The sequence below is a fragment of the Carcharodon carcharias genome, chromosome 8, assembly GCF_017639515.1.
Source record: "Carcharodon carcharias isolate sCarCar2 chromosome 8, sCarCar2.pri, whole genome shotgun sequence".
Lineage (NCBI taxonomy): Eukaryota > Metazoa > Chordata > Chondrichthyes > Lamniformes > Lamnidae > Carcharodon > Carcharodon carcharias.
In genome coordinates, this window is record NC_054474.1 from 40,293,288 (window position 1) to 40,319,265 (window position 25,978).

The following is a 25,978-nucleotide window of genomic DNA, read 5'->3' on the forward strand; positions in this document are numbered from 1 at the left end:
AGACCCCTCACAGGAATGGGGCAGCGATGGGTGGGATTGACATCAGGCCAAGCCCAGTCAGAATTCTGCAGTGGCTCCTGCAGCCACCAATGAAAGGTAAGTTTTTTATATTGATTTTTTAAAAAATCTTCCCATGGATCCAAGAGAGGCAGGAATGCTCACCTGATGCCATAATTGTTATGGTCTCTGACATAACCTAATCAAATACTCGCCCTGGGATTAAGCTTCAGGCTGAAGTTAATGAGACAAGTGGTCTGTATTCATCATTTTCAATGAATGTGGATGAGCGCAGCCCAGATGAATTTCCACTCCTTTATATGAATGTTTCTATGTTAAGTCAACATGGTTTGTGACCTTCCTCCATCGGCATATGTGAATGGGTAGACTGTTACTCTCCTTGGAAGGAGGAAAGAGCCCAAAAAGACTGAATGTCCTTGCTGTGAATGTACCATGATGATATTTCTCTAACATTATTATGTGAATAATGCCATTGTGCCCATATTTGTAAGTATAGCAAAGAAAATATAGCAAAACCCCTTACACAGGAGCCACTGCTACTTTAATAAATTGTGTATCATTAAGTAAAATATCACAAGTGTTTTTGGAAGCTTAATTTATCGGATTAAATCCACGTTGTTAATAAATTCAACAAAATAGAATGACAACAATATTAATGCTTGATAGTGTAACACAAGAACTGATATAAAAAGTACCTGAATTGCTGTATCCTTGCTCCTGTTAATCTGTGGATGGATGCCAAAAAGTCCCAGTACATTATATTTTATTCTTCTTCCCCATTGATCATTGCCACTTGGTCGATCTTTATCCTCATTTCAATCACCTTGAACCTGTTCAAATTTCCAATGGCTCTGACAAGATGCCAGAATGAAGAAAAAAGACAGAAAGACATTATTTAACTCTTTCTGCTCTGTCTGCTTTTCTTCGTTTCTCCCTCTTCCTTCTGTTTCTTTTTCTTTATGTAAATCTTCTTTCTCTCAACGAAAATATTCCTCTGTCTCCACTCCCTTTGGCTTTTTACCAGCCTATTTCTAACTGTATCTCTGTCTCCCTCTATATGTCTCTGTCTAAATCTCTGTGCATGTCTTTCATTGTCTCTTACTCTTTCTGTCTTTGTGTCTATCTCTACCTCTCTGACAATACTTGCCAGTTTTCAGCAGTCAGTCTCCTAGGATTTACGGTTGTTGAACCCATGCTTATTTATACTGACTCCAGGAAAAATGGGAAACTCACTAAAGGGAGAAGGTGGGGAGGATTGGGAAATAGTACACACTGTGAACGCTTAAAGGACTACTGAGAAAACTAAAGGGACGTGACAAGTAAGTGATGACATGGGAGTGAAAGCAGGCTTAGAAATGCTGCAGAGGCACGGGGAATAAGCCCTGTACCTGAATGCATATGCCTGAGGCATAATTTATACAGAGCTGTTGACTACAGCCACCTAGTATGTGTCCCCAGGAAAATCAGCAGACAAGATGAATTGAAAATCAGGCCTGTGAGATGTTAGGTTTAACTAAATATAATGGGCAGAATTTTGCCCTTGGTGGGCGTGTGGGCCCCACCGGCTCGGCGGCGGGCGGACAGCCGACACACGCCACCAAAACGGGGCCCACTGCCATTTTGAGTGAGCAAGCCAATTAAAGCCCACCCAGCGGCCTGCCCAACAGAAAGCGCTATGTGCTTCCTGTGAGGGGCGGGGGGGGAAGGGAATCACCAGCTGTCAAAGTGTACTCTTTTGGACATGCGTGTGAAAGAATGCACTGCTCCCTGAGACAAAGTGCTGTCTCAGGGAGATTAGTGAGAGGTAAGTAGACTCTAAAAATAGAAAAATTAAAAAATTATTAAACATGTCCCCCTCATATGACAATGTCACACGAGATGGGACATGTTAATAAATATCACATAAAATGTATTAAAGTTTTTTAAAACGGACATGAAACCTCATCCCGCCAGTGGATGAGGTTTCATGTAATATCAGAAGCCCGCTGGGGCTCCTGGCCTTCCCGCCAGCCTTAAGGTTGGACGAGCAGGTCTTTACTTATCTTAATTAGCCTGTCAATGGCCTCAATTGGCCATTGACAGGTCGGTGGGAGGACAGCTGATTTTGCTGTCCGCCCGCCTTTCTAAAAATTTAAAGGGACCGGGATGACGTCGGGGGTTCCTCCCAACGTCATCCCGCGTCATTTTCCAGTCAGTGAGCGGGCCCCGCCCCCAAATCACCAACAGGAAAATTCAGACCAATGTGTAAATAATGTACAAAATTGAAACAAATGTTAAGTTTTACTATTTAACAAACCAACAATCTTGAATGCACAGTGATAAATGCATCGATTCCCTGACCACAATCCCTTGCAATTAGAGTGGGATCACACCTCTGACCCTGCCAGAGTTTAGAGAGTCAATGAGAATTGCTGGACCAAAGGAGACCACAATTCAGCCTGTTACTTCCCTGGTTCTCACATACAGTGCAACAACAATAATGGAATTTTTGACTAATCATAGCAGTCATTCTCTATCAATTCATCTACAAGAGAGTCACAGATATGACACAAGAAAAACCCCAATGGTGGAGAGCATGCAGTTGGTAAATTCAGTACCTCTTCAGTATTCGGGTGAGAGTTGCTCAGGCCACCCCCTTGTGGGCTCATCATGCTCCCATCAGCCCTTGTGCAAGGGGGGGTCTAGGCCATCTCCATTGCTGCCAGATCTCACTTGTGCCAGGAGTTCATCCAACTCAGTCTCTAGAAATAAATTGAGCCAGGAAAATGGTAACTCCTAGCATGTTCTCCAGCTCAACTGCCTTATGTGATAGGTCTTGCAATGTGTATACAGCAGTTCTATCCCTTACAAGGTCAACTGGGAAAACTCAAGTCAGCAGGGATCCGGCACAACTGGTCCCTGCCATTCTCTGGTGGGTTCCACTGGACCCTCACTGGGGTCATGGTAAGAGTCCAGTGCAACCCTCCAGGAAATTGGGAGCCATAGCATGATATGACACTGATGTATAACTTAGCAAGATTCTGGGTATAATCCCAATTCTGGCTGAATTTTACTACTCTCACCTCAAGGGGCTCTAGATAGAGCATTGATGTCCTTAAGGCTCCACAAAGATATTCACAGTAAATTTATACCATCCTTCACCTTTCCCAAATTCTGGCCTTTTTTTGGTCAGAAGGAATTTGAAATGTGCCCTTTGTGCTACAATTCTAGCAGGGACAGGCTGCCTTAAAAACCTAGAAATCTTACATTAAAATGCTCAATTCTGTTTCACTTTTAATGCTTTTTATCTTGCATTTGATATATTTTTATTTTAACAAGCGTATGAAAATTAAGTAACAATTGGCTTTATCCATACAGATCAACCCGACAATCACTTCCCCAAATGTTACCTCAACAGTCATTCGGCCCATAAAAATGGCACTTCTTTCCTCTTCCACAGAGGTGTTCCCCAAGTAGTTCCTTCTTCCTAACTCACAGAGCCACTCCAACTTCATAACTGTCCAAGTTTAGAGAGAGATGCATGCCTTACAAAACCTCTGCCCAGTTCCCAGAGGCACCATTTTTCCCCTCCAAATGCCCCTAAGTTCCCACACACACTACTTCTTAAACTTCCCCTCACCCTCACAGAGACATGAGGCTGAAACTCTGAGGTCCTTCTAGTGCACTCCTACTGTAAGTCTAGAACTGGAGTGGCTGAATGGGCGCATATTAGGTCGAGGCCTAATATGAGATGTTTTGGTTTTCCCCCCTTTACACCCCACACTGCAGAGTTTTCACAGGGCTTGTTAGTGACAATAACCTCTAGCTGCCTCAAACAAGTATACAGGTGTAAGAGACCTTGAGGTCAGTTGCGAAGAGTATGGCTGGGACATACCTCATCCTCAACCTGACAGAACATTGGGCAGCCAGTAAACTGAGTGAAACAGGCATACTTCACAGGGCGGAAATTTCCATTCTGGAGACTAAGTCCGGTTGCGGGTGGGAAATTCGGCATGATTCCACAGGGTGGCGGGTGGGAGAATGTGCGTGATCTTCTGCTTTGCACTCATGAATTATGCATCAATGAGAAGCTTGGTGAATCTTGTGGCAGGGCAGGCAGGAAGTCACCTGCCCCGCCATTACCACATGAGGCCGAAGGTCCTGGTATCATTTCCAAAATGCACCGGGACAGACATTCAATCACTGCAGGCCAGGAGCTCTGCATTACTCCTCCAGAGTCCTTGCAGCCACAACTCATGCTAGAGAAGCTCGCAGATGTGAGCAACCACATCACTGGATGTACAATGGCACCTCCGGCACTGCCTTTCGCTCATCTCTAGATAAGAGTACCAACTGCAAGAGACCCATGGTAAGGCCAATCACCGCCCTTACAGTGGTCCATGTTCTCCAGCCTTTTGACCTTCCAGAGGCCATGCTGCCTCTTGCTGCTCAGTGCCTTTCTCCTCCTGAGCCTGTGCCAAATGGTGATGGGCCGTCCTTCTCCTCATCTGGATGAGAGCCATTACCAAGGCAGGGTTGCCTGCAGCCTGCATCATCAATGCCTCAAGTGGATGTATGAACGAATTGAAGTGATACATTTAGTGAGCATATTGTTTACATCTCAAAGCCAGCAGGCCAGTCCTAATTTTCCCAAACTCCATCTACACATGGCAGGAGGCAGGTGTTCCCCCTGCTCATACATGAATATGTATGAGATATTGCTCTTTGACAAGGGTAATGCTTGTTTCCCCTACCTTCAAAGTTCTATAGAGAGACCATTACCTTGTCAGTATAGAAGGACTAGCTGCATGATCCCTTGTCAGCCATGACCATTCAGCCACAGAATCACAGAATTGTTGTGGCACAGAAGGAGGCTATTCGGCCCATCATGTCTGCACCATCTCTCCAAATGGGCATTATGGCTTAGTGCCATTCTCCTGCCTTTTCCCCGTACCTGCGCACATTGTTTCTAATAAGGTTATCATCCAACGCCCTCTTGAATGCTTCGATTGAACCTGCCTCCACCATACTTCCAGGCAGTGCTTTCAAGACTTGAACCACTCACAGAGTGAAAAAGTTTTTTCTCACATCACATTTGTTTCTTTTGAAAATTACTTTAAATCTGTACCCTCTCATTCTCAATCCTTTTACAAGCAGGAACGGTTTCTCCCCATCTACTCTATCCAGCCCCCTCATGATTTTGAACACCCCTATCAAATTTCCTCTTAGCTTTCCCCTTTCCAAGGAGAACAGTCCCAACTTCTCCAATATATCTTCATAACTGAATTTTCTCATCCCTGGAACCATTCTTGTAAACCTCTTCTGCAATCTCTCCAATGCGATCACATTCTTCCTATGGCGTGGTCCCCAGAACTGTACACAATGCTCCCTCTAGCTGAGGTCTAACTAGTGTCTTATATAAACTCAGCATAATCTCCTTACTCTGTACTCAAGCCACTATTAATAAAGCCCAGGATACCAAATGCTTCATTAACTGCTCTCTCCACCCATACACCCAGGTCCCTCTGCTCCTGCACCCCTTAAGAATTGTACCTCTTATTTTATATTATCTGTCCATGTTCTTCCGACCAAAATGCAGCACCTCATACTGCTTTGCATTGAACTTCATCTGCCACCTATCTGTCCACTCCATTAACTTATCTATGTCCTTCTGAAGTTCTATACTGTCCTCCTCACAGCTTACAATGCTTCCAACTTCAAAATTGTCCCCTGAACACCAAGATCTAGATCATTAATATATATCAGGAAAAGCAAGATTTCCTAATACCGACCCTGGGGAACTCCACTACAAACCTTCCGCCAGCCTGAAAAATATTCATTGACCATTACCCTCCATTTCCCTTTACTCAGCCAATTTTATATCCATGTTGCTACTGTCCCTTTTATTCCATGAGCTATAACTTTTCTCACAAGTCTGTTGTGTGACACTGTCTCAAATGTCTTTTGGAAGTCCATGTACACCACACCAACAGCATTACCATCATCAACCCTCTCTGTTACCTCTTCAAAAAAACTCCAGCAAGTTAGTTAAACACTATTTCCCCTTTAGAAATCCATGCTGGCTCTTTCTAATTAACCCATATTTTTCCAGGTGACTATTAATTCTATCCCGAATAATTGTTTCTGGAAGTTCCCCAAACTGAAGTTAAACTGACAGGCCTATAATTGCTGGGCTTATCCTTACAAGTTTTTTTGAACAAGGGCATAATGTTTAGAATTCTCCAGTCCTCTGGCATCTCCCCTAAGTCTAAGGAAGACTGTTTATGGCCAGTGCCCCTGCAACCTCCACTCTTAATTCCTTCAATATTCTTGGATGCATCTCATCAAGTTCCAGTGCCTTTTCAATTTTAAGTAATGACAGTTTATCCAACACTTCCTCCTTATCAATTGTGAATCCTTCTAGTGACAGTTTCATCCTCTGTCACCATGGCCTCAGTAGCATCTGCGTCTTTGATAAAGATAGATGCAAAGTATACATTTAACACCTCATCCATGCACCTGCCTCCATGTGTAAATCCCCTTTGTAGTCCCTAATCTGCCCTACTCCTCCTTTTACCACCCTCTTACTATTTATGTGCCGATGGAAGACTTTGGGATTCCCCTTTATGTTGGCTGCCATTCTTGTCACAAGTTGCCTACCCTCCACCACCTGTGCTCTTTAGGGGCATCCACCTTCCTTCTTCCCTTCATCTCAGCCTCTGACTGCAGCCAATGACAAATAACACAGAATGAATGGCAGCACCACACCTTGCTGGGATCTCAATGTTATGAGACAAATGAGTCGGGACCAAACCTGCTGCAATGTGGGCCTCACTACAGAGAGGAGAACACAACTGAGTGTGGTTGACATCCAGTTGCCTCATGATTATTAGGGTGTCTCTTTAGTCTACCACTTGTGCTGACTTTGAACTGCACCCACCTGAAAAGACCCTCCTCCCACCTCGAGGGGTCTCATTGACTGACTAACTGCGTGGTCAATGTCAGATTGGAAAATGGTGTGTGTTACCATTCAAACTCACTCCACCACCTTCCATCCTCCCCTGTCAACCTTCAACTTGCCCCCATCACCCTAGACCCACCCAACATCGCCTTTTCTCTCCATTCTGTCACCCTTGAACATCCCCCGTTACCCTGGACCCTATCACGATCCATCTCCACATGCCTTCTCTTCCCTCAGTGCCGACATCCGCTCCCATCCTCATGCTCACCCTGACCCTGCCCCCTCCCATTATCCAAGCTATCTGTCTACTCCCTCTTCGTGACCCCCACACCCCCTCCCCCAGTGAGACCTTCGTCTACCAGGCTCTCATCCTGGACCTGCCACCCCATTATATCCCACTCCCCCCTCTGACTGTGACTGTTCCACCCTATCAATAGTACTCTGAGTTCACCACTCATGACCCCACATTGACACCGCCGACCTCACCCTCTATGCACTACTGCCACCCGCCCCCACCCCCACTCCAATTCCCCATGCATTCTACCCCCTTTCCCTGGACACTCTCCCCCGCCCTTCCCCGGTTAATCTTCACACACTTCCTCAGTAAGCTTGCCTCATCTATCCAGCGTTCTTGAAGATGTGACAAGCAAATTAGATAATGGGGATCCTGTAGATGTAGTATATCTGGACTTCCAGAAGGCCTTTGATAAAGTGCCATACAAAAGGTTAATGCAGAAGATTAGATCACACAGAGTTAGGGGTAATATATTAGCTTGGATAGAGGATTGGCTAACCAACAGAAAGCAGAGAGTCAGGATAAATGGGTCTTTTTCTGGTTGGCAAGCTGTAACTAGTGGGGTGCCACAGGGTTCGGTCCTTCAGCCCCAACTATTCACAATCTACATTAATGACTTGGATTCAGGGATGGCAGGTACTATATCTAAATTTTCAGATGACACCAAAATAGGTGGGAAAGTAAGTTGCAATGAAGAAATAAGAAATTTACAAATGGATATGGACAGGTTAGGTGAATGGGCCAAAATTTGGCAGATGGAGTTTAACGTGGATAAGTGTGAGGTTATCCATTTTGGTCAGAAGAATAAAAAGCCAACTTATTATTTAAATGGAGAGAAACTTCAGAATGCTTTAGTGCAGAGGGATCTGGGTGTCCTTGTGCATGAATCGCTGAAAGTTAGTATGCAAGTATAGCAGGTAATAAGGAAGGCAAATGGAATTTTGGCATTTATTGCTAAAGGATTAGGGTATAAAAATAGGGAAGTGTTGTTGCAACCGTACAAGGCATTGGTGAGACCACACCAATGTGCACAGTTTTGGTCCCCTTACTCTAGGAAGGATGTAGTTGCATTGGAGTCGGTTCAGAGGAGGTTCACCAGATTGATTCCAGAGAATGCGGGGCTTGTCTTATGAGGAGAGATTGAGCAGTTTAGGCCTATGCTCACCAGAGTTGAAAGGGATGAGAGGAGATCTAATTGGAGTATATAAGATGCTAAAGGGGGTAGACAAAGTAGACATGGAGCAGATGTTTCCTCTTGTGGGGCATTCTAGAATGAGAGGCCATAGTTTTAGACCAAGGGGTGGTAGATTTAAATCAGAGATAAGGACGAATTACTTTTCTCAAAGGGTGGTGAGTCTGTGGAATTCACTACCTCAGAGTGCAATGGATGCCGGGATGCTGAATAAATTTAAGGAGGAGATAGACAGATTTTTAATTAGTAACAGGTTGAAAGGTTATGGGGAGAGGGTAGGAAATTGGAGTTGAGGCCGAAATGAGATCAGCCATGATCATATTGAACAGCGGGGCAGGCTCGAGGGGTCAAATTGTCTACTCCTACTCTTAGTTCTTAAGTTCTTATGTGTTTCGCTCCATCCTTCTCCTCTACCACCACCACCACCCACTGACACCGCCCCCCGCCCCCCCACCCCACTCCCATCCTGCCTTCCAGCCTCCACCTGCCTCCCTTGTCCTGCCTGGGCACAGCATTTGCTAACAGTACTTAAATGAAGTTATGTGAGGTCCCCAAGAAGGAAAGAGCAACATCTACAGACCTCAAGGGAAGAGATGAAGCTCATCAGGTGTATGCCACCTATGTGCAGTCATAAAACAGAGCATTCTAAATTCTTGCCAGAAGGGAACTTAGTTTGGAGGGCAAGCCTAATTCTGGTGAGGTGGCTTTTTAATTTGCATGTATGAGATGCTAATGAATGCACATGAGGTTTCCAACATTGTTCATCAGGAAACTTGACCTACCTTTAACCCACCTTGAAAGTCGAGAGAACAAAATTTGCACAGTTTATCCCACAACTAAGAAACAGATTTTTTGCCTCCCACCAAATTAAGTCCCCGCCCACCACAATTCCCACCACTGGTGGGAGCGGAGGATTCCATCCATTACATCATACAACATACAAGGGTGTCATTCAGCTGATTGTATCAAAGCTCACTCTTTGAAAGAGCTATCCAGTTAGTCACATGCCATTAACCCCACTCAACATTTCTTTTCCCAGCTCTTTCCCCATAGCTCTGCAGTTCTTTTCCTCATCAAGCATATATCCAGTTCCCTTTTGACAGTTACTAATAAATCATACCACCAATCTTTCAGCAGTGTATTCTAGACTATGTAGCCTCTGATTCTTTCATCAATTGTCTTAAATGTATGTATGTAAAGCTAGATCAGCAGCATCATAGACGTTACCATTTATTGGACACTGAACTGGACCAGCCATATAAATACTCTGGTTACAAGACCAGGTCAGAAACTGGAAATTCTACAGACAGTAACTCACCTCCTGCCTCCCAAAAGCCTGTCCATTATCTACAAGGCACAAGTCAGGAGTGTGATGAAATACTCTCCACTTGCCTGGATCAGTGCAGCTCCAACAACACTCAAGAAACTCAACACCATTCAGGACAAAGCAGCCCACTTGATTGGCACCCCAGCCACCACCTTAAAAATTAACTCTCTCCACCAATGATGCACAGTAGCAGCAGTGTGTACCATCTACAAGATGCACTGCAGCAATTCACCAAGGCTCCTTTGACAGCACCTTCCAAACCCGTGACCTCTGCCATCTAGAAGGACAAGGTCAGCAGATGCATGGGAACACCACCACCTGCAAGTTCCCTTCCAAGTCATCCACCATCCTGACTTGGTAATATATTGCTGCTCCTTCACTGTCATTGGGTCAAAATCCTGGAACTCCCTTCCTAACAGTACTATGGTTGTACCTACACAAGGTTGACTGCAGCGGTTCAAGAAGGCAGCTCACCACCACCTTCTTAAGGGCAATTAGGGATGGGCAATAAATGCTGGCCTAGCCAGCAATGCCCACATCCCATGAATAAATAAAAAAAACTCAATACCAACTCTCCTGCCTGTGGAAACAGTTTCTCCTTCGTTGCTCTAACAAACCTTTCTTAATTTTGACAACCTCTATTAAATATTTCTTGACCTTCTTCTGCTTTAAGGAGAAAATCCAACATTTCTAGTCTCTGCACATAACTGCTGCCTCTCATCTCTGATACCATTCTAGTAAATCTCCTCTCCTTCTCCAAATCTTGCTATCCTTTCTAAAGTAAAGAATTAGACACAATACTCCAGCTGTAGACTAACCAGTGATTCTTGAAATATCTGCCTTCAGATATTTCAGATGGTGGAATTAGGCCTTTCTATTCCTTCAGGCCTGGGCAGTGGTTTATATTTTTGGCTGGGCCTTAGCACTCCAGCACCCTAGGTGAAAATGACTGGCCATTTTTTTGCAGGAAAGCAGTCAAGATATTTTGCTGGTAGTAATGAAACTCGCTCCCAATATTTAAATTAGATAACCACTCTGCAACATCCGTGGATGGTCACCAGCAGCTATGCCAAAATCAACGGCTTGCTAATCTTCAGGGTCATTCTTTCCCAGCTAGATATAGAAAGAATTACCTTGCAGGTGAGGCACAGGACTGAAGTGCTGCCAGCACCCATTGAACCGTATACCAGCAACAAAGCCTGTAAAAGCAAAGGGGAAAAGATCATTTCAAATGGTCCCTGATATTGAGACTGCCTCTCCTGACAAGAGTTTCAATTGGTGACCAAATGGTTTCCAAAAGGTGAAACTCACTTTTTGAAGAGGTTTCCAAAAGTGATGTTCTATTTAAAAGTATTCCAGGTATTGAAGCCTCTTTAACTGAGGCCTTGATTTATTGACCCTCTTATGGTGTCCTATGGTAAGTTTTCCTCTTTAGGTGACATACCAGGTTATTGGTAAGATACTTGCTGTGCAATAAAAATTCGATTTACAGGGAAGGGGACAAGATCGCAAGAAAATAACCAAATGAAAGGGTTACACAGACTGAAACTTGGAGGTGGTGAATTATTTGCTGCTACAATCATGTGATCTGTAGTAAGGACAAGGCACACCTTGTACTTTCTTTTGTAATCAGTCTCAAGAGTAAATTATATTTTGACATAAAACAGGAATTATTGCACTTGTTTTTTAAAAAATACCGTATATCAGAGCCAGTGAAATTATTTACTATTGAATGCCAGGTAGGGATACAGAGAGGTTATGATTGGCTGCTTTCTACAGCCGTGTGGTTTAACTAAGCGGCTGATCCTTTCACGTTCCAGGTCAGCATGCTGCTCTCAGGTCAAGAGAATTGCAGGTGACAAGGGAAAAGAAATGTTGCAAAAGTGCACTGTGGTGTAATTCGCTGGCTCGATATCCAGCTCCACTGTCGCCTGTTGAATTATTATGTCATGTCCCAACGTTGTTGTAGGTTTTTACATTTACGCTATGGCGAGGAGGCAGTGTGGCTTTATTAAGGAAAAGAAAACAAAACTAATTTAACGCAGTTCTTGACAATTTCTTTTTTGCATGCTTACAGCCTATCATAAAAATAAACATTTTAGTATTCTAGGAGATGGAATTCCAATCAAATTTAGAGTGATTAAACGGGAAAAAAGTCATCAAATTAATTTTTTTTTTGTATTTTTGGTAATTTTTTTGCTCTTTAAACCAAGGGTATCAGCATTTACTGGAAAGTGACCAGGATCAGGAGCCACAATTGATACTTTTTCCCATATTTGCTGTGGTTAGTAAACTGAAGAAAGACAGATTCCAAACCAAGCCATATCCTTACCCATTGAGTCATCTGAAAAGCTCATTGTTATAGTCTTTCTCCAAATCCTTGCTCAGATCATAATACAATCAGTGATGGGGAAAGCATAAAGACTCACTTATCACTTGCTTAGTAGCACTTTTGTTTAAACTCACCTAATTTAACCTTTTTTGTTCGCCAAATAATGTTTTTGAATTTGAACTAAGGGAAATAAATCTTATAAAAGGAATAAAATACACTTTTGGTGCAGACAGGGAGCTGCTTTGTTTTCCAGCTCATTGACCCTGGCTATATGTCCCAGCTCTATCGTAAGTTAGTAAGTGGAATTTTTCCCATCTCTAGCATATCTTAAGAACTCAAACTGATTGCGAGATAAACTGAGTGGTGCTAGCTTTGTAATTATGACACCCACAGGCCAGTACCAACTGATATTTGTTTAGAAAATTTGATGAATTATCACAAATAAGATCTTTTACACATTCTAAATCAATTTTCCCTTCTGACTTAAACAGACCCAGAGAAATCTTGTCAGCTTGTGGTGCTGGAAAGTAACGCAAAAACTTGATGTCACGTGAAGCAGCCAAGAAATCTGTGAGAAAATGGAAAAATTAACTGAAGCTTTTGTTGAGTAGAAGCTTTTTAAACCAATGTTGGGAGAGTGCAGCTTCTAGAAAATTAAGTCTGTTGGTTTGGTGGTGGGGGGCAGGTGTTGGTGGCGGGAGGATGGTGGGGGGTGGGGGAAGATCTGTCGCCTATGGCAATTTTAGGTGATAAATTCCATGCTCCCATTTTAGCAATTGTAATTGCTGGGCACACAACAATTTGCAGAGATTGTACTGGGAAACCAACTGGCAGCAGGTTTCCTATTTAGTGTGTGCTCCAGCAAACATGGATTCCCACAGCTTAACATATGCTCCGGGTATAGCACTGTTGGTATACCTGCACTACATGTTCTGCAGCAGTTCAAGAAGGCGGCTCACTACTACCTTCTCAAGAGAAATTATGAATGGGCAATAAATGCTCCCTTGCAAGCAATGCCAGTATTCCATGAACAAATAATTTAGAAAAATCATACATGGTGCCTGAGACCTAGCTTCTCCAATCTTAGTCTGGCTAGTTGCATTTAATGGCCCTTCTAATTGTAGCTAAACAATATTGTAAAGCAAAAGTTGCAAGTAATGTGCCTTGGAATGTTCCTGCCCCTCTAGACGAAGATCATTTTCCACTTTTTCCTGCCTTCTTCCTTCACAAACAGGTGTTCCAGGGATCCTGCACTTCAGTAAAGAAATGTCTCAAATGAATGCTAATGCTGAACATTTTATGCAGAAATGTTCAAAACTTTGTCTTCCAAATTACCATTAACTTGATGACTGCCAGACTTTCCTCCTGCTACACAATGTTTGGTTGCACAGCTACATCCCTGACTATGAGCAGAATGATACTTTCTCATCATGAAAAGTAGCATATATTATATTATAGTACTGCTCCAGCCATAATCCTGCAGAAGTCTGCCAATAAGTATGTGCCCCTAAGGAACTCAGGCAAATCGCAGGTCTAAGTAGAGAGCAACTTAGCAGAGAGAAGCACATACAATTAGACTAATCACTGTGATTAAACAGGAATGTTGAATTTCAAAATTTACTGCCCGGAGGCTACAATTTCAATATCACACATTTAAAAAGCTCTGTCTCAGTGGAGGAACCCATTTATAATCGAAGGAAGAGGAAAACCTAAAGAGTTGCGCTTCATTTTTTTGTGATGATATTACGTGATATCATAATACAATTATTTCTTTTGGTGAAGCCAATAACCCCTTTTAAAATGACACCAGTGTTACTATAAAAATGCCAACAGGTGTTAGCCATTCAGCCCTTCAAGCCTGCTCCACCATTTAATTGGATCATAGCTCATCTGTACCTCAAATACATTGAACTGCCTTAATTCCAAATCTCTTGATACCTTTAACCAACAAAAATTAGATCCTGCAAGATTTGATATACCGAGGAATGTAAAGTGCTTTAGTGACATAATTGTGGAGAGTACAGTGTGCTTCCAAACCGTACCTCATTGGCTATAAAGTTCTTTGAGACATCCGGTGGTCAAGAAAAGCACTATATAAATGCAAGTCTTTCTTCTTTCTCTCTTGTTTCCTAAACAGTGACTCACACTGCGCTATGGTAGCATGGGTATCAGCATCCCTCAGGAACCTTTTTGTATGCAAGCCTCAACAGAGAGTGTTGGCTTATATTGTAGGGATATCATAACTTAGCTTGACTTTGTCTTCAGCAGACAGCCACACACTTTTCTGTAGTGTATCATTGGATACTGATTAGAAGCGGAAAACTTGGCTGATTTTTCCCCTTTCTTACCTATGACACTGAGGTCCAACTTTAACAGTCATACTCAAACCCATGCTAAGATCAACTAACTCAAATAGGGGACCTTTATGGTACCCTGATTCATAGTTTGTTATCTGGGACTGATGGGCTACTGCAAACCCTGATCTTTGCACATATCGCCCTTTGCAAAGGACTGAAGGGCTGCTGGTATGTGTGCATAGACAAGCAAGAAAGGTAGAGAGTAGACAATGAAAGATATGAGCTGGAACATTGAGAATAATGCTTTTGGTCAATTGTTAAAGGGTCTTCTTGCATCTGGTAAACCCTTTATCTGGGGGGAGAGAAGAGCTATTTTTGCATTTATCATTCAAAAGAATACAAAATGAATGGTAGGATAGTAAAGCAACAGAGGGACCTCAGAGTCCATGTCCACAGATTCCTGAAAGTAGCCAAGCAGGTAGATAAAATGGTGAAGATGGCATACTTTTCTATTAGTTGAGGTGTAGAGTGTAAGAACAGGGAGGTTATGTCAGAACTGTCTAAAACCCTAGTTAGGCCACAGCTAGAGGACTACATACAATTCTGGTCAGCACAATACAGGGAGAATGTGATCTCACTAGGGAGGATGCAGAGGAGATTTATGACAATGTTGCCAGAAATGGAGAACCTTAGCTATAAGGACAGATTGGCTAAGCTATGGTATCTAAAATAAGTAGCACTCACCTTGATAAGTTCAAAGTCCATCTTTTTTTTTAATCTAGTAAACTAATTCTTGTGTTGCCACAGAGAAAAAAAATACCAACAGTATTAACCAGTCATCACAATTTGTGACTCATGCTATGTGAATACCACCAGTTTTGGCAATCACTCTTTATTTTATTTTCAGAACCTGAATGATTTATTTCCCTTATTGTTCTGATCAAACATCCATTTGGAAAAGGCATTACGCAAATGGACATATTTGGCTTTCCAAAAATGCCAAAAACTAACAGAAAACAAAGCCCAGTGTCGGCAATAAACAGAAGTAACAAATGATCTTGTTTTATTTTGTGCCATGAAATGTGACTTTGTAACATGTGACACATGTTACCTGTACCATGCAAACAATATGAGCTCCACCATGTTATCAGACAGTGGCAGAACTTAGCACCAGAAAGTGGTGAGGCTCTCATACACTGGAAAATCATAGTGATGTGGGTGAGGCTCCCTTTGACCACCCACTCCTCACACTTTCAGTTTGCAGTTCAGAAAAAGACCCTAACCACACTGTGCCCATTAAAGTCAAGAGTTTAAAATGCACCAGAAATCCCCCTGTTTCGTTATACTGAAAAAACAAGCTGTCATTTACTAGATCTTCCCATCTCTCATTCTGAGAAATAAAGACAAAAAAAAGTAATGGGCATTTTCAAACCTTGTTGTACACTGCTGACACAAACCTTCCTCCCCTCTCTCCCCCACCTCCCCCCACCCCCCACCCCTCATTTTGACTTGAAACAGTAGATAATGAACAATTATCTGTAGCTACAAATGAAAGAAGGTGTAAAACTGAAACACAAAAGTTTTTTTTCTAGTCCTGCAGCACCTGGCTCTGCTAATAATGGGGACCCTTCGTTAGGCAGTAGACTTACTGAACTAAAACGTGAGCTAGCAAGGTTAAACATTCAATGGCAAGGCTTGTATTTTTATGTAAGTATTAACACTGGGGTAAAAAGAACAATGTTCAATTCTCCAATATTGCCTTATCTTGATAAAAACAAAAATGTTTTCACATATCGTTGATATATTTTGCACTATGGTCAGCTTCTTACTGTTTGACCACTTGGATGACAATATTAGTTCAGATGAGAGCAGTTTGCTGTTACTTTGAAGTTGGTAACTGTAGTTGCAGAACAGTTGAAAGTGTCTTCACACAGGAAGCTTTTCCCCTGGAGACTTTCTACCACAGTGTGGGGAAGGAATTTCCTGTGTGAACGGTTTTTTTTGGGGGGGTGAAAAATTCATTGTTGCAAATCCGAAGAATGGGAGAAAACAAGGGACAGTTTTCTCACCTTATGTAGAAATGTGTGCAGAAGTGTTGCCATAGAAAAGGGTCAAGGAGAGAAAATGATTTGTGTGTATAGCCACCTCCAGTTGCATAGATATTGCACAAACCTATATCCAAACACAAGTGCAAAGTTTCAACTCAGTTGAAATAATATTCCCATCCCATGGGAAAAATATCTTGGACAAACATTTATGAAAACATAGGCATGAAATTGATTTGGATTATCTAACATCTGCAGCCCTTCACACTGATTCCATAATTGTGACTACTCTGTTAATACAAAAAGAACTTATCATTTGCCCTAATACTTTGTTGTATTAATGTTCCCATCAAAGCGAATGATGGCAGCCCTGGCTGTGCCTAACAACAGTTACTGGGCTGCTAGTCAAATTCACTGATCTTGAAACTTTCATCAAGCCATTAGGACTGGCTTGTAGAGCAGATTAGAGCTATAGGTACTGCTCTTTCACTTCTGAGACTTAGGCCGGGATTCCATTGACTTGTGGCAGGACCGGACAATCGCAGCGGCGGGCAAGTGCAGAAAATCTCACTGATAGGCTTGAATCAAGCGTCCAGCCTGTCATGATTAAAGTTTTCTCCTACTACTAGGTACAAGGACCAAAAATGATCCAGGTTTCGACAGTTGCAGCTGACAACTTAGTGGGAGCAAAGCCTGCTGCACAAAAATGCCCACAATCTGCTATGAAATTAACAAACTCCAAAAGGCTACAAGGATGGTTGATAAGGGAAATGAAAATATAATACAAATTGGTATTAAGATTATTCTTGGGACAGAGCAAAGGAAGAATTTGTCCGCATCTGACCAGGCAGTACTGCATGTTGACGCTGGAGGCAAAAGTGGAAATAATTATTCTCTACCATTTAAACATAACTAAATTCAATAAATAACATTATTAAAGATTGCTAATATGTGAAAAGCATTTAATCTAAACCCACAAATCTGGTATCCTACTCCAAAATTAGCATCTTATTGGAATCTTATGCCTTAGAATGACTGGGAAAGAAAGGGCTTGAGAAATCGGCAACTCATGGAGCAAGATTTTATGTACTGGGTGGGCACATGCCCAACCCAATCAGGTATAAAATCACATGTGATCATATCAGGCGAGTGTCCCGATGTCATTGCACAATAGTGTGATATTTCAGGCAGCAGGAGTGTGCGAGAGTCAGCAGCGCACCCGCCAACAATTAAGAGGCCTATTAAGGCCCTTAATCAAATAATTGAATACTATTTTTCACTCCCATCCAACCTTATGTTTGGCAGGCAGGCAGGCAAATCAGCCAGGCGGCCTTTGGATTTTTTATGAAACCACATCCATGGGCGGGATGAGGTTTCCGGCAGTAACTTTAAAAAAAATTTAAAATTTTCAACATTTTTTAACATGTCCCTCTTAATGTGACTGAGTCACATGTGGGAACATGTTTATATCATTCGTAAAATCTTTATTGGCCAGTGCCCAATTCTTAACTCCCTGAGGCAGCTGTGTGCCCTCAGGGAGCTGTCAGCACTTGTTTCCCCTGCACATGTGCAGACTTCCATGCTCACCCTCCTCCTGCCCCCACCCCGGCAGCACTCAGCACTTCAGCACGCCTTTCACACTGGCTGGCCGTTAATTGACCTGCCAGTGTAGAATCACGGTCGAGGCCTGATCGTAGGCAGTGGTGTGTTTTGCGGCTATTACCAGGCCTGCTTGCCGCGCCCGCCCAATGAAGGGGAAATCCTGCCCATGAAGTTCTGTATGAAGGGAGCAAATGGGAAGGGGTTTGGCCCAGTTGAGTTTATTTTTTGATTATCGATTAATGGATGTTACTACTGGAACATTTTCACTTTTAGTACCTACCTCAGCTTTGGGATAAGCTATATACAGCAAAGCTTTATCTACACCGCTGCAACAATATGCTAAGATATCTGCCTTTTGCCACAGGGATGCACCACTCACTTTAGCTAATTGACCAAGTTATTTGGAATTTTTAGGCAGACAGCCAAACTCACCCTGGATAGTCTGTATAGAGGGTACTAGAAGATCCATCACAGCAGACAATGAAATCTGCCTCAGCAAAATATGGTCTGTAGCTTCTGTGCAAAGAAGGACATTTTCCTTCTTACAAAGTGTCGCATTGTTGGCAATTAATTATCCTGAGTAGATTCCCTGGATCTTTAATTTTAACCCTCTCCAAATCCAGTGGCAGGAAAGATGGTCCAACAGCAAGAGTCCTCTCCCAAGCTAACATGTCCAGCATTAAGGCACTAATCACTTGACACCAACTCCACTGGACAGGACATGTGGTTCACATGCCTGACAGTAGACTCCCAAAGCAACTGTTCTACTCAGTTCTCGGTTGTGACAGGCGAATCCCCTCGCTGCCTGCGATGTCTGGTGCTGATGACCGTGAGTGCTGCCTGACGCAAGGTAGGTAAATAAACCTCAAAGTCCTGAGCGAAGAGAAGCTGGCCAGGTGCACGTCGCTTACGTACATTTGTGCACACCAACGTGCCCAGATGATCCGGCATGGGGTGATGATTCCAGTGAGCAGGACTAATAATGATATGCAGATATATGAAAATGAAGTTCCCAATGTCCAGCGGCGGGAAATGTGGCCTGCCATTGACAGGCCAAGCAGACGATTGCAAATTCTTTTCACAATGGCATGAAACTGGTTTTTGGCCTTCTCACTATATTGTCCGCTCACGCTCGCAATGACGCACAATGCCAATGAGCATGGAAAATTCCTCTCATTGTCTTACCCACCATCACAGAACTCATCAAATAGGAGTGGAAGCAAGTCATCCAAGATCCCAAGGGATTGCCTAAGAAGAATAAGAATTTTAATCCCCCCCCCCCACCCCAAGCTGTACCCCATCCCCTCAACCCCACCTTTTGTTACTCATTGCATCATTAGACACAAGGGGCACAAAGGAACTGTTGCTAACTTGCTGTTGGGAAATACATTGTATGACATATTTTGCATTATTTGCAAATAGTCATAATATTTTCAACCGTATTTAAGTGGATGTATTACATGCCTTATTCTAATTCCAAATATAAATTCTGGAAGGAATGGATAGTCAGAACAGTTTTTACCAGTTTAAACCCCTGCAAAAATCTAGGCTTATGCCTTGCACTCAACTTCAGAAATCATTCCTTATTTTACCAATGTTATTTTTTTCCCCATTTCACACACTAACAATTTTGGAGGCCATCTGAGTAAAATTATTATCATTTGCAGTTTTATACCATGAATTTTTATCCTGCTCAGAACTGGTTAATTCAATTTGTACGCATTGGGCTTGAAGCATTAAAGAATTGACCAGAGAACCCAAGAAGTCAAGGGAGGAGAAATTAATTTGCATAGAACCCCTTCTGATGGCTTCTGCAGAAATTTACATGGAAGGTTCCACAGCACCGCCTGCCCCCAGGAATCAGTGCATACCCAAGCAAATTTCTCCCCCCTCCCCACCCCCAGAGCTTTAGTAAAAAAACAAGGCTGTAGAAGGAAATATCGCAGCAATTGGTATAATTCATTGCAACTCTCCTGTCCGCCCATGGACATATTGTTGCAGATGGGAGAATAAGGATTGTATCAGGCTTGACTAGACTCAAACCCAAAGCCTATAAGGCCTTAATCAATGGGTTTACCCAATCTTTAAATTGACATTTGTGTATAAATGGTAGAAAAATGTAGCTGTACACAGTGGATTAGACTTGGAAAATATTGACCCTCGTACAATTGTTGCCACCTGTGTTGAGGCCTTTGGTGTAAAACAATACACCATACTGAAACAGCAAATTGTCAAAAATTGCACTGGCCCTTTCCATTACACCCACAGACATTTTTATAAGAATGAATCATTAGCATTATTGAAATTATTTACATGTGTCCCTGTTGTGGGATGTTTGGAAACAATAAGAGATTTACACATTTATGGAACAATGATTTACAGTAAAAGGTGAATGAGACTGCCTGCCATGTGGTCTAGGTCAAGAAAATACAAATCACTAATTAGTTATTTTATGATGTGGACTTAAGCTTTATGAGCTCCACAACACAAACTCCTGAAGCTCCCTCTTGCCAGATATTACTTCATGTTAGTGAGGTGGCAAAAACACTTTTTGTATGAACAGAGGGACTTGGACACAGTTCATGACATTCTCTCTAACACCATCACTTCCTTCACAACTACCATGCACTTTTGTCATAGATTCTCAGCAATGCTTCAAGGGCCATTGTTGCTATGGTTACTTTGGTATGATTGTGAACTGAAGAGGCACAATGGTGCAATTGGTTTGCAATACAAATAATTTTTTTAAATCATGGTTTTAATGTCCAAAAGAATGAAAAATCTAATGATTACCTTTAGTGAAGCTCATAATCACAAAAATCAGAAACATTTATTTCATTGTTGTTATTTCCCTCTAGTTGTGGCAGGGCTATTTTTGAGAAGGGCCTGCGCTTGGCCAATTTCTACATTCATCATCTGCTAATTCTCGTCGACTATTTCTCTTGGGTTTTTTTAATCGGCTTACATGCTTGAAGTGATTTACCTGACGGTTTAAATATTCGTTTACCTTTTTAAGGCTCTTGCCCCCACTTTTAGTCTCTGCATTCCATGCACCATCTAAGTCAAGAGGTCAAGCAGAAGGCCTCTTCAATGAAACTTTTAAGAGTCTGAATTGAATGACCCTTTTGTAGACCATGAGGAGACAACACTTCCCAGGATGTTGAGGTTCCACCAGGAAGAAACACAAAAATAAATAAAAACAGAAGCAAGTGTAGGTGTACAGGGGAAGCCACCTGAAAGGGCAGGTTGATTGTGTCCAGTTTTTCTTCATTACACACTAAGTTCTTATCATAGGTACTTTTTTTTGCTTCACTCTCTTAAGAGAGATTGAGAAATGAGAAGCTGTACTCGCCTGCTACTCTTGTGAAGTAATTGAAGCATTTCATGAACTGGATCCCATGTCCTAGGCATGAAGTTCCTGAAGCTGACAATCTCCGGATTCTTTCTCCATGCCTTGTACGGTTTAAATTTCAGGATCCTTTTTCCAATTACTCTGAACTCTTCCAACAAGACCTTCAGCAAACATGGGGACTTTCCTGTGACTCATTTTTGGGCAATTTTCTTTTCCAGCAATAAAACTGCAAAATCAGACAGAAAGGAATACAGGTTCACAACAACGTTCTCACCAAAAATGGGCAGGTTTCCTGTTGTGTCAGTGAATCGAGTGGAAAACCTGCCAGTCAAAGCCCCAGCTCCTCCACTGCCCCCCAACCCGAGATCCACTCCCACACCACCAACACCCCACCCACCCAATACATTATCCAATGGCTTAATTTGTTGTTAGTGAGCCTACCTTATTGTGCAAGCTGGTGGCCTCTGGCTGCCCCAACTTCTATTCCCACCTGCCAACGAGATGCAGGAGCTGAAATCACCCAGGCATCACACTACCAAGGTCAGAGAGATTTGGCTCTCAGTTCATTCCCTATCCCAGGTTAAAACCAGGGCTTCTCTGTCTCATTGGTCTACATAAGGAAAACTGTTTTGATCCACTAGTTCATTTTTATTTGCAAATTTCTGCCGATGGTACATCCCAGATACTAACAAACATAACAGAGCAGTGTAGTTGCCATCAGAAACATTGAAGTTGCTGCTTTTAAGGCAGAATAACCACAGGTTCTGAGGTAAATGAAGCTGTTAGACTAGAGGTATTCAAAGACATGGCTGCCAGTAAGTTACTTCACTGGTTCCCATGCCTGTACAGCCAGTAAAGAAACTTAGCTTCCTTTTGGCTTGAATGGGAGCTTATACAGCTGTTGTAGAAGGTCCACACAGGCACATCTACTATTTAAAGTGAATCAGCAGGTATTATTACAGGATTAGGCACTGCCAATGGGAAACTGCTTTAGGAAACAGTCCTCCAATTTAAATAGACTGCAAGATAACACTTGAACGCTCAGAAGGCTAACAGCTCCAGTGAAATCTGTGCTGCTGGGGCAGAAAGGTTTTTTAAAATAACATTTTAGGTGAAATTTTAAAAAAAACAGTATTACTGTAATAATCCCATTCAGATGTCAGGGACTTTTATCGCTGTAATATTGCATGAGTGAAATGTATACTTAAAAAGTTTCCTGAATTAGATACAGTTTCTACTTTCTCTGTTGTTCTTTCCCCATTGTCTTTTTACTAGATTTTATTTTATTTCCAATAATGTAACATGAATTATTCTTGAACCATAATCTGTACTTTCCACATTTACTGTCTATTTTGAAACTAAGGGGCAACAGTTCAGAAATTATTCTCAGTTTCAAATCTCATTCCAAAGGTTGAATTCAGTGGATCTACCAGATGAAGCTTATGGCAAGAAATTGGGAATGTTTGCATTTATCTTTTGGATGCAATGAGTCAGCCTTAGAGCTTCAAAATGATGTCCATGGTGTGCGCACACTTTTGAAGTGAATAGTACCAGATGCACATTGGTGAGGGCACAGTGACACAGCCACCAGGAGTACGTAGAGCAGGCAGTATATGGCGTCAATCAGTGCGCAATATTGACTTTAAGGCAGTGGTGCAGTTTTGGCATCCAATGGCCCAGCTATCACCCTGTCTTATCATCACACAGCTGAACCCATATTCATGAAATGAAGGACAACCTACTAGTGTTTTTTGAAATGACCATCAATGATCTACTGGTTAATCGTTGGTTGATTTCTTCTGGCTGTTACTTTAATTCGATAAATGTTGGTGCTTTCTTCAGTTGTTTCAAGTTGCAAAAGTCAACAGGGAGTGGGTGGACAGGTGCTGAAGGACATTTTGTTGACTTGAAGGTCTTTGCACAAACCAGTTGCTCCCAGGTATGATTGCATCAGTAGGCATTCCCCTTGCAATACAGCATGAGTTATAGAATGAACAAGGACCATGCAGAACAGGACAAGCTATTAGAAGAGGGAGGCAGGAGGAAGAGAAGAAGGAGGGTGCTCAGCAAGAGGCTGTTTTCACTCAGGGTATTCAGGGAACAATTTTCCCACTTGAACTTCAGTTAGGGACAATGTGTGGACATCTGTACTTAACTAAGGACAACCTCACTGATATCAGTCAACTGCTGCAGCCACAACTGCAACCTCAGAGCAGGACAAGAACAGCATTTCCAGTGGCTTTGAATGTCACCATGGTGATAAATTTGGCATGATCCCCTATGAGTGATTGGTGCCTTTATGTCACTATAACGCACAAGACATGGGGGTAAGTCTTTCCTATGGCCAGCGGACTGTCCGGGAGCTGGCGCGGGTGGGTGATGAGCTGATCATCGCCCGAGATCAGCTGCTTGCCGCCATTTTACGTGGGCGGGCCAATTAAGGCCCGCCCAGCATAACGTGCGCCCAGTAGCACTCAGCGCAACCTGTGCGGGTGGGGGGAGGAGGGAGAGTCGGGGCCTGCGCTCATTCACACGTGTGCGCAAGAGTTGATGATAGAACTTTTTTATAAATAAGGTGAAAAATTACTTAAATGTACCCTCATGTGACAGTGTCACATGAGCTGGGACATGTTTGTGAATTTAGCAACATTTATTTAATTATTTTATAAAACCTTCAGGAAACCTCATCCCGCTCATGGATGAGGTTTCCTGAAAAACACGAAGGCCGCTTGGGCTCTTCACCTGGCCGCCAATAAGGTAAATTACTTTTTTAATGGCCTTAATAGGCCTTTGACAGTTCAGCAGGTGCGCAGCCAACTCTGAGTGCGCCCGCCGAATGAAATAACAAAATAACGCGCGATGATGTCGGGATGCACGCCCAACATCATCTCGCATCATTTTATGCTTCAGGATGTTGGGCCTGCCCAATATTCTGCCCATAATGCACAGCAGTAGTTCCTTCTAAATGACAAAGTACTCAGCCTGGAAGTAAGATTAAAGTATAGCTACAGCATGGTGGACAGTTTTAGATCATGCTACATGAGACGACCCTCCACGCTCTGGTCAGACTGTAACAAAGCCACAGCATCGGAGAGTGTTGAAATTACAGCATAGTGCTGCACAGAAAGGTTTTGAAGACACAGTGCAGGGATAGTGCTCAAATAAAAAGCTGGGAAGCAGATGGATCCCTCGTGGTGAGTAGGGCAATGCATCAATAGGACCAGCACCGGATTAACTCAGGCGGGGATGACGAGTGACCAGGTCATGGGCTGGATCAATAGCGAGCAAAGGAGAATCAAACAAAAAACCCTAAAAATCAGGCCAGAGAAGGTTGCAATTATAACGGGCGGAGCTTCAGAAAAGCACGTGAAAGTGGCTACAGCAACACTCATATCAGGTACTTCAGGAGAAGGAAGGTGAAAAGGGATATTGTCAAAATGTCCACAAAATTTCCCAGTTTGAATTGGGATGTAGCTGGCCTTCTATCTGAATTCAAAATGTTTAAACAGCCTACAGAGCTGTGGCTTCCTGATTCAGGTATATATGAACCAGAAAAGCAAACCATAAAAGTTGAGAATGAAGGTCTACACAGGCTGCACTTGTCAGTATTAACAGCAGAAGAGCCAAAGAATCTCCAAAAGATATGGTTATATTGGAAGGCTGGTTCAGGATCAGGTTAAACTTCTGTATTCATCGATTAGAGTTCATATCATTCCAACAAAAGCCTGCAAAATCCATAGACCACCTTGTCAGCAGGTGCAGAGAAAAGAGTATGTACTGTTAATTTTCAAATGCAGAGCTGGCAGATACAATTGTTGAGTTGATGATTGCATAAACTCCGGTGGAAACATTCCATCAAGATCTGCTAGACAAGCCCAAAATGTGTAGCATTGCAGAGCTACTCAATGATGGACGTAAGTACAAAACAATCCTCGCAGGTTGACGAAACTTACAGGTCCAAAGTGCAACCACAATTGTTGACATATTCATTAGAACACCTAAATATAGCAAGGTATGTGGAATGTGTGGCCTTCTGCATGCACCAAGGAAATGCCTAGCTTTCCAGCAATTCTGCAAGGCGTGTGGCAGAAAGCATGATCGGCAGCGGCAGTGCACTAGAGGAAAGGCTGATGCAGCTACAAAGAGCTGATCCAAACAGACCGTACACCACGGTCAAGCCATAAAAACAACCATTCGGTAACCCATAAGAAACATATACATGAGATGATTGGCAAACCAGAAAATGACAATGATGTGCAAGACCAGACAATGAGCAGTGAATAAATGCTTCACACCATCAATCTTGTGAAAAACATAGATGCCGTCTCGCCATTTGAATTTCTTGCCAAGATTCAAATTATCTGCTCTAAGAAAGTTGGCCAAGGTTGACACAGGGGAAAATGCCAACATACTACCATTGTGAATTCTAAAAGACATGTATCCACAGACTTGGAAGGCCATGGCGAAACCTACTGCTGTGAAACCTATTCCTGCCTCATCCCACTCGTGGATGAGGTTTCCTAAAAAATGTAAAGGCCGCTTGCCCTTTTTGCCTGCCCGCCAAATGTAAGGTTGGAC